This window comes from Tamandua tetradactyla, chromosome 1 (assembly GCF_023851605.1).
Source record: "Tamandua tetradactyla isolate mTamTet1 chromosome 1, mTamTet1.pri, whole genome shotgun sequence".
In the NCBI taxonomy this organism is placed as follows: domain Eukaryota; kingdom Metazoa; phylum Chordata; class Mammalia; order Pilosa; family Myrmecophagidae; genus Tamandua; species Tamandua tetradactyla.
In genome coordinates this window covers 133,688,253-133,698,541 of record NC_135327.1, presented here as the reverse complement: position 1 = coordinate 133,698,541, position 10,289 = coordinate 133,688,253, and positions in this window count along the sequence as shown.

Here is a 10,289-nt window from a genome sequence, read left to right as displayed (position 1 = left end):
AGTTAATATTAGTAAAGCACTTAGAAAGATGTCTCTATTGGACCATAGTTAGCACTATATAGGTGTTTGTTAAATTAAAATAAAGCCTCATCTCATATCTGTATTATAGCAATCACTGCCATAAAATCTTAAGTCAGAACAAAAGAATAAAATTCTCCATTTTTGCACGTCTCTTACTAATGGATGACCTGAGTGAGAGACATATTCATATCTAAGAAGAGAAACAATTCATCCAGTGAGGGCAGTCATCTTGCCTATGTTTGGTTCTGAATTGACTTTTCTTCTACTCAATATTAACTTACCTTCCTGCTTGTCTAGGGGTTTAATGAAAGTAAACTATATAGCTATGCCTGATTTTGTAGAAGATTAACAGATATCTGATAATTTTCTGCAAATACCTTTTTTTGAATGAGCAGTAATGCCCACTGATACTGTACTAGAATTTGAGATTTTATGATAGATATGTAAGCATGGAATTTTTTTCTTAGATTATAACTGCAGAGAGTCATAGAGTGCTTTGCTAAAAATGGAAAATCTAGTGATTTTCATTTTATAAAATTCCTCAGCTTGTCTTGATTTCAGGATGTTTGGAGAAAAACATCCACATACACCAGATAGCCTGATAGGATTTCAGTAGAACTTTTGTTCCAGAGAGTTTATCTTCATAACTGTGATTGGACCCAATCAGTATCATAATCTCTAACATTTCTAGAACTAATTAGCTAAATAATCTGATTTCATAGTGAATGCTTGCATTGTGTTTGAGTGGTGTATTTTTAGATCCTGTTGCCAAAACAAGTACAAATGAGGTGGATAAAGTATGAAGCAACCCTTATTTCATATGGTGATGGTGCAATTCATTGGGGCAGAGCATGCATACATATTTTCACATTATTTAGAATTGCCCTCAATATTATAGATATTTTTTTTCCCCCAATGCATTCCCCTTCCAAACTACAGCTGGCTTTGAAAACTGGTAAATAAGTTTGAAAGAAAACCTTGTGTGTGAGGCCAGTGATTTGCTAAAGCAACTTACTGGTGGTCATGAAAGGACGAGAAAAAAGTGCATTAAAAACCCCTCTTGGGGAAACATGAAAAGAGGCTTCCTCTCATACTAGAGAGAACTGTTTATAGACCTGGCTTATTTTCTCATATTGCTTTCTGGTACCATAATTCCATCTAACATACACTGTTTATGTCTAGCAGTTTCTGATTTCCTCTCCTTGCACAAAATGGTGCACCTGATCTCACCTATAAGTTAATAAAAATTCCTGTTTCCCTTAATAAGCAGGATAGGTGAGGCAGAGATCAGAAAACAATTAAAAACTATCCCAAAGATGATGTATCATAGTTCATAATCATCCTTTAAAATTGAGTCCTAATTGAGTGTGGGTTATTGTATTGCCTACCCCTTAAATGTAATATATACTCATGAAGTAGATTATTTTTCTACACTGAAGTAGAAAATTTGCAGTCTTTGATGAAATTGACTCTGATGAATTCTGATGTTTGTTACAGTGGTAATTCTTGGTCACCCTGAAGTAAAATGCTAAAGGATTGAATTTTCATGTATAGGGAAAATTTTAGAGATTGCTTTAGCATATGAAGATACTGACAGGATAAAATGTTAAATACAAATAATTTATGATCGCTATTTTTCTTCCTCCTAAGGTAGAAAACAGTGAAGGTCCCTGATTAGTAAAGCAGATCATGATGAGGCTACAACAGTAGAAGCTGAGAGAAAGCAAAATTGTCTTGAGTAAGGGATAAATGTGGATGAGGAGAAAAATTGAAAACCTCTCAAGATGGTGTTAGAAAAGCTCCAAGCATTAAATCTACAGTCAGACTATGGGTATAAAAAAGATGTAGCAACTGCCTTTTTAAAAGGCAATTTAAAAGCAAAGAGATTTTGTTTTATGATATGTACCCTGGAATCTTCAGAAAAATCTTCATTCTCCTTTGCTATTATTATTTTAAAAACTTTATTTCCTGTTCATAGGAGTACATTTTTCCTCTTTTTTTTTGCCCACTGAGTATTTTTTGCAGACAATAAAATTTTATAATTTCAAGCATATAGTTTGGTACATGTTAGTAATTTACCTGGTTGTGTAACCAATGCCACAGTGAAGAGTGGTTTCCTCATGCTTAAGTTTCTTCATGCGCCTCTGTACTGTCTCCTTCCCCAGCTCTGGTCCCAGGCAACCCTTGTTCTGTTTTTTTTGTACCAAAGTTTGTCTTTTCTAACCTTTTATATAAATGGGATCATACAAAATACAGTCTTTTGTGTTTGACTTCTTTTCACTTAGCACAGGTTTCTCCCTTTTGAAACTGTTGACATTTGGGACTGATAATTCTTTGTTACAGAGGCAATGAAAGCGTCCTTTGCATTGTAGGATGCTTTCACAGTGTCCCTGTCTTCTACCTACTAGTGCCAGTAGCATTCCTGAGTGTGACAACCAAAAATGCCTATATACAATTCCAAATTGTAGACATGGGGTGTGGGCCAGTGAGGAGAGAGAAAATCGCTTCCAGGTAAGAACCATAGTCATAGCATAATAGTTTTTGGGTCTCATCCATGATGTTGTATGTGTTGCTATGTAATTCCTTTTTATTTTGAAGTTATATTTCATGGTATGGCTATACCTATATTTATCCATTCACCAGTGTTCCAGTTTGCTAGCTGCCCGAATGCAATATACCAGAAACGGAATGGATTTTAAAAAGGGGAATTTAATGAATTGCTAGTTTATAGTTGTAAGGCTGAGAAAATGTTCCAATTAAAATGAGTCTATAGAAATGTCCAATTGAAGGCATCCAGGGAAAGATACCTTGGTTCGAGAAGGCTGATGAAGTTCAGGGTTTCTCTTATCTGAAAAGGCACATGGTAAACACAGTCAGGGTTCCTGTCTTATCTGGAAGGGCATATGGCAAACACAGCATCATCTGCTAGCTTTCTCTGCTGGCTTCCTGTTTCATGAAGCCAGGAAGCATTTTCCTTCTTCATCTCCAGAGATTGCTGGCTGGTGTACTCTCGTGGCTATGTCATTCTACTCTGCTCTCTCTGAATCTCTCATTCTCCAAAATGTTTCCTCTTTTATAAGACTTCGGAAACTAAACAAGACCCACCCGAATGGGTGGAGACATGTTGTCACTTAATCCAATTTAACAACCACTCTCGATTTTATCACATCTACAGGGAGATGATCTAATTACAGTTTCAAACATACAATGCTGAATAGGGATTAGTAGAAACGGCTGCTTTTACAAAATGGGATTAGGATTAAAACATGGCTTTTCTAGAGGACACACATCCTTTCAAACCAGCTGTATTAGTTAGGGTTCTCTAGAGAAACAGAACCAACAGGGAACACTTGCAAATATAAAATTTATGAAAGTGTCTCACGTGACCGTAGGAACGCAGAGTCCAAAATCCACAGGGCAGGCTGCAAAGCCGACGACTCCAGTGGATGGCCTGGACGAACTCCACAGGAGAGGCTCACCAGCCAAAGCAGGAATGGAACCTGTCTCCTCTGAGTCCTCCTTAAAAGGCTTCCCATGATTGGATTTAGCATCACTAATTGCAGGAGACACTCCCCTTTGGATGATTACAAATGGAATCAGTTGTGGATGTAGCTGACGTGATCATGACCTAATCCTATGAAATGTCCTCATTGCAACAGACAGGCCAGTGCTTGCCCAATCATATGAACAGGTACCACAACTTGGCCAAGTTGACACCTGTCCCTAACCATGACAGTCCACCCCTTGTCAACTTGGCACATATATATATGTATATATATCACCTTAGACCATACTTAATTTCCAAATGAAAACAAATAAGCACACATTTTTTCTTTTACCTGACAATACTCAACTGTCCTGCATACAACTGGAAACACATTAAATCTTTCCAGAATAGCTTGCAAATCCTTGGGCAACATTCATCCTTAAACTTGATATCTTACAACTTAAATAGTATAACAAAAACAAAACAGCATTACAGTCCTCGTTTCTGTAACTGATCACGTGGTCGAAGTTCATATTTATCACTACCTTCTTCCACTACCCATTCCATGTTCCCTTTCCCCTCAGCAAGCACTTCAGCTGGCCGTGGTTCTTTGCCTGGTGGGGTGACCCAAACCTTCATTCCTGAAGTCTCAGAGCCATTAGTGGTCCTGCCTGGATTGTGTTGTTGCAGTTTTCCATTGATTTTAATCACAGGGCATGGTAGTACTAATAGACGCCCCAGGGGATCTCCTATATTCCAAGAAAACTCTTCTTTACCTCCATTATGTAGTTGCAGTCCTACTTCCTTCTGATAGTCAGGGTCAATTACCCCAGACAATAATGTAATTCCCTTCTTGGTGTGTTGATCCAGAGGCATAAGTAGCCCAAAGTGGCCAGGTGGCAATCTTAACTTCCAGTTCAGTGGTATCACTGTTGTTTCTCCTGGAGAAAGCACACCCCGTTTTGGAACTAAAACCTGTAGACCAGCAGAACTCAGGGTAGCAGGGACAGGAAGCAAAAATTTTCCTAGTGGATCACTAGGAGTAATAGTGAGTGGCACCACACCCATTTCCACCCCTTGGTTCCTGGACCCATGGATCCTGGCTATGGGAGAAACAGCACCATACAGTGGACGCTGATTCAGAGCATACACAGCTTCCTGGAGAACATTACCCCAGCCTTTCAAGTTTTTGCCACCTAGTTGGCACCGTAATTGAGTTTTCAAAAGGCCATTCCACCGTTCTATCAATCCAGCAGCTTCTGGATGATGGGGAACATGGTAAGACCAGAGAATTCTATGAGCATGTGCCCATTCCCACACTTCATTTGCTGTGAAGTGTGTTCCTTGATCTGAAGCAATGCTATGTGGAATACCATGATGATGGATAAGGCATTCTGTAAGCCCATGGATAGTAGTTTTGGCAGAAGCATTGCGTGCAGGGAAAGCAAACCCATATCCAGAGTATGTGTCTATTCCAGTTAGAACAAATCGCTGCCCCTTCCATGAAGGGAGTGGTCCAATGTAATCAACCTGCCACCATGTAGCTGGCTGGTCACCTCGGGGAATGGTGCCATATCGGGGGCTGAGTGTGGGTCTCTGCTGCTGGCAGATTGGGCACTCAGCAGTGGCTGTAGCCAGGTCAGCCTTGGGGAGTGGAAGTCCATGTTGCTGAGCCCATGCATAACCTCCATCCCTACCACCATGACCACTTTGTTCATGAGCCCATTGGGCAATGACAGGAGTTGCTGGGGAAAGAGGCTGACTGGTATCCATAGAACGGGTCATCTTATCCACTTGATTATTAAAATCTTCCTCTGCTGAAGTCACCCTCTGGTGTGCATTCACATGGGACACAAATATCTTCATGTTTTTAGCCCACTCAGAAAGGTCTATCCACATACTTCTTCCCCAGACCTCTTTGTCACCAATTTTCCAATTATGGTCTTTCCAAGTCCCTGACCATCCAGCCAAACCATTAGCAACAGCCCATGAGTCAGTATACAAACGCACCTCTGGCCAGTTTTCCTTCCAAGCAAAATGAACAACCAGGTGCACTGCTCGAAGTTCTGCCCACTGGGAGGATTTCCCCTCACCACTGTCCTTCAAGGACACCCCAGAAAGGGGTTGTAATGCTGCAGCTGTTCACTTTCGGGTGGTACCTGCATATCGTGCTGAACCATCTGTAAACCAGGCCCGAGTTTTCTCTTCCTCAGTCAATTCACTGTAAGGAACTCCCCAAGAGGCCATAGCTCTGGTCTGGGAAAGAGAAGGTAATGTGGCAGCAGGAGTGGAAACCATGGGCATTTGTGCCACTTCTTCATGTAACTTACTTGTGCCTTCAGGACCTGCTCTGGCTCTATCTCGTATATACCATTTCCACTTTACAATAGAGTGCTGCTGTGCACGCCCAACTTTATGGCTTGGTGGGTCAGACAACACCCAACTCATGATAGGCAACTCAGGTCTCATGGTAACTTGGTGGCCCATGGTTAAGTGTTCAGTCTCTACTAAGGCCCAGTAGCAGGCCAAAAGCTGTTTCTCAAAAGGAGAGTAGTTATCTGCAGCAGATGGTAAGGCTTTGCTCCAAAATCCTAAGGGTCTGCGTTGTGATTCTCCTATAGGGGCCTGCCAAAGGCTCCAGACAGCATCTCTATTTGCCACTGACACTTCCAGCACCATTGGATCTGCTGGATCATATGGCCCAAGTGGCAGAGCAGCTTGCACAGCAGCTTGGACCTGTCGCAGAGCCTCCTCTTGTTCAGGTCCCCACTCAAAATTAGCAGCTTTTCTGGTCACTCGATAAATGGGCCGGAGTAGCACACCCAAATGAGGAATATGTTGTCGCCAAAATCCAAAAAGACCCACTAGGCATTGTGCCTCTTTTTTTGGTAGTGGGAGGGGCCAGATGCAGCAATTTATCCTTCACCTTAGAAGGGATATCTCAACATGCCCCACACCACTGGACACCTAGAAATTTTACTGAGGTGGAAGGCCCCTGTATTTTTGTTGGATTTATCTCCCATCCTCTGACACGCAAATGCCTTACCAGTAAATCTAGAGTAGTTGCTACTTCTTGCTCACTAGGTCCAATCAACATGATATCATCAATATAATGGACCAGTGTGATGTCTTGTGGGAGGGAGAAACGATCAAGGTCTCTGCGAACAAGATTATGACATAGGGCTGGAGAGTTGATATACCCTGAGGTAGGACAGTGAAAGTATATTGCTGACCTTGCCAGCTGAAAGCAAACTGTTTCTGGTGGTCCTTACTAATAGCTATTGAGAAAAAAGCATTTGCCAGATCAATAGCTGCATACCAGGTACCAGGGGATGTATTGATTTGCTCAAGCAATGATACTACATCTGGAACAGCAGCTGCAATTGGAATTACCACCTGATTGAGTTTACGATAATCCACTGTCATTCTCCAAGACCCATCTGTTTTCTGCACAGGCCAAATAGGAGAGTTGAATGGGGATGTGGTGGGAATCACCACCCCTGCATCTTTCAAGTCCTTAAGAGTGGCAGTAATCTCTGCAATCCCTCCAGGAATACGGTATTGCTTTTGATTTACTATTTTGCTTGGTAGGGGCAGTTCTAGTGGCTTCCATTTGGCCTTTCCCACCATAATAGCCCTCACTGCACGAGTTAGAGAACCAACGTGGGGATTCTGCCAGTTGCTCAGTATGTCTATGCCAATTATACATTCCGGAACTGGGGAAATAACTACAGGATGGGTCCGGGGGCCCACTGGACCCACTGTGAGACGGACCTGAGCTAAAACTCCATTGATCACCTGGCCTCCATAAGCCCCCACTCTGACTGGTGGTCCAGAGTGACGTTTTGGGTCCCCTGGAATTAATGTCACTTCTGAACCAGTGTCTAATAATCCCCGAAATATCTGATCATTTCCTTTTCCCCAATGCACAGTTACCCTGGTAAAAGGCCGTCGGTCTCCTTGGGGAAGACTTAGAGGAAGGTTAACAGTATAAATTTGTGGCAGTGTAACAGGTTTCTTCCCCATAGGGACCTGGCCTCCCCTTCATTCAAGGGGCTCAGGGTCTGTAAACTGTTTCAAGTCTGGAAATTGGTTAAGGGGCCGTGACTCTGTGTTTTGGTAATTCAGGTTAGACTTCTGTTCCCTTGACCTAGAACTCTTTTGTTTATACAGCTCCAACAAGAATTTAGTAGGCTGCCCTTCTATTGTATTTCTAGGCACCCCATGATTTACTAGCCAATGCCACAAATCTCTGCGTGTCATATAATTTTGATGCCTCCTTTGAGTTTGTTGTCTATTATAATACCCACGTCTACCCTGTCTTTGGTGATTAAGTGCTGCCACCTGGCTTCTGCCAACTCGGGACCCTGTCATCCACATTGTGTTTAAGGATTCCAGCTCAGTGACAGCAGTTCCTACAGTAATATCTGACCTACAGAGAAGTGCAACCACAGAGCTCTTGAGGGATGATGGTGCTAGTCTCACAAATTTATTTCTCACTGTTCTGGTAAAAGGTGCATCCTCTGGACATTCCTGGGGTGTAAGAGCAGGCTTTGCATGATAAATCCACTCTAACATCCCAATCTCTCTAAGCCTCTGGATCCCCTCATCTACATTATACCAGGGCAGTTCTGGCATTTCAACCTCAGGTAATGTTGGCCACCTTTTGATCCATGTTTCAACCAACCACCCAAACAAGCTGTTAACACCTTTTCTAACTGCTCTAGCTATAACATTGAATGCAGAATCTCTGCTTAGTGGGCCCATATCAATAAATTCAGCCTGATCCAGCCTTATATTCCTCCCACCATTATCCCACACTCTTAAAATCCATTGCCACACATATTCCCCTGATTTCTGTCTATATAAATTGGAAAACTCACACAGTTCTTTTGGAGTATAACGTACCTCCTCATGTGTGATACTTTGTACCTCATCTTTAGGGGCCTGTTGGGACTTCAGTCTAGTTATAGGTCTAGAAGAAATGAGGGGTGGTGGGGGTGGGTCATGAAAAGAATTAGAAATATCTTCCAAGCCATTTGCTTCAGGGCTTTCATTTGCAGTTTCATCTGGTGAAACAGGATTAATAACTCTAGGGCTAATCCCTTCAGGAGGAGGTTGGGTGGCCAATTCCTCAAGGCAAGCTGGAGGTGGGGCGGCTATGTCCTCAGGGCAGACTATTACAGGGTTATCTAAAGAAGGCTCAGCATGGTCTAGGGTTTCAACCTCACCCCCAACATCATTATCAATCCATATGTCACCATCCCATTTTTCAGGGTCCCACTCCTTTCCAATCAATGCCCTCACTTTAACGGCAGACACCATGCAAGACTGAGATTTCAGTTTACGTTGTAAAGTTGCTACTCTAACAATAAGATTCTGAGTCTGATTTTCAGGGATCTCAAGTCTACGGCTACAGGAAATAAAATTTTCCTTCAGGATACTCATAGAAACCTCTACATCTTTCAGACGGCACTTAAGCTTCTTGTTTGAAGCCTTAAGCCCATCCCTTTCATCCTTTAATGTAGACAGTGTATCTAACAACAACCAACCAACATCTCTATAACTCTTATTTCTACAAAACTCTGTAAACGTGTCAAAAACATTATCCCCCAGAGTCTGGCTTCGTACAAGCGAAGCATTAGGAGAATCGAATGATGATATTTTGACTATCTCCTTTGCCAACTCAGTCCATGGATTGGGAGTGTCATTCTGATTACAGGAATCAGAGTCCTTAGTGTCTCTGAGCCCAGTCAGAGTAGAAAACCATTCATAAAAACCCATTTTTAAGATTCTGTTCCTTAAGAACCACTCCTGGTACCAAGATGTATTAGTTAGGGTTCTCTAGAGAAACAGAACCAACAGGGAACACTTGCAAATATAAAATTTATGAAAGTGTCTCACGTGACCGTAGGAACGCAGAGTCCAAAATCCACAGGGCAGGCTGCAAAGCCGACGACTCCAATGGATGGCCTGGACGAACTCCACAGGAGAGGCTCACCAGCCAAAGCAGGAATGGAACCTGTCTCCTCTGAGTCCTCCTTAAAAGGCTTCCCATGATTGGATTTAGCATCACTAATTGCAGGAGACACTCCCCTTTGGATGATTACAAATGGAATCAGTTGTGGATGTAGCTGACGTGATCATGACCTAATCCTATGAAATGTCCTCATTGCAACAGACAGGCCAGCGCTTGCCCAATCATATGAACAGGTACCACAACTTGGCCAAGTTGACACCTGTCCCTAACCATGACACCAGCACAACCAGCTTTTAGAGAATTTAGCTGCTTCAAAATTTTAGCTATTATAATGATGTTGCTATGAGCATTTTGTACATATTTTTGTGTGGATATATATTTCCATATCTCTTTAATAAATACCTAGAAGTGGGATTGCCGAGTCATATGGTAAATGTAAGTGTAACTTTATATGGTACGGCCACACTATTTTCCAAAGTGTTTTATAAAATTTTGTATTACCATGGTCGTTTTATGAGACATTTCAGTTGCTCCAAAACCTTGTCAACACCTGATATTGCAGGTATTTTAACTTTAATCCTTCTCAAAGTTGTCTAATGATATCTCACAGTGTTTTTTTATTTCTCTGATAAATAGCGATATTGAGAATCTTCATATGCTTATTGGTCATTCTTTGAAGTGTTTTTCCAAATTCCATTTTAAAAAGTTTACTATTATTGATTTTCAGGACTTCTTTATAAATTCTGGATATAAGCGCTTTTCAGATATTTGGTTTAAAAACATTTTTACCCAGTTATGACT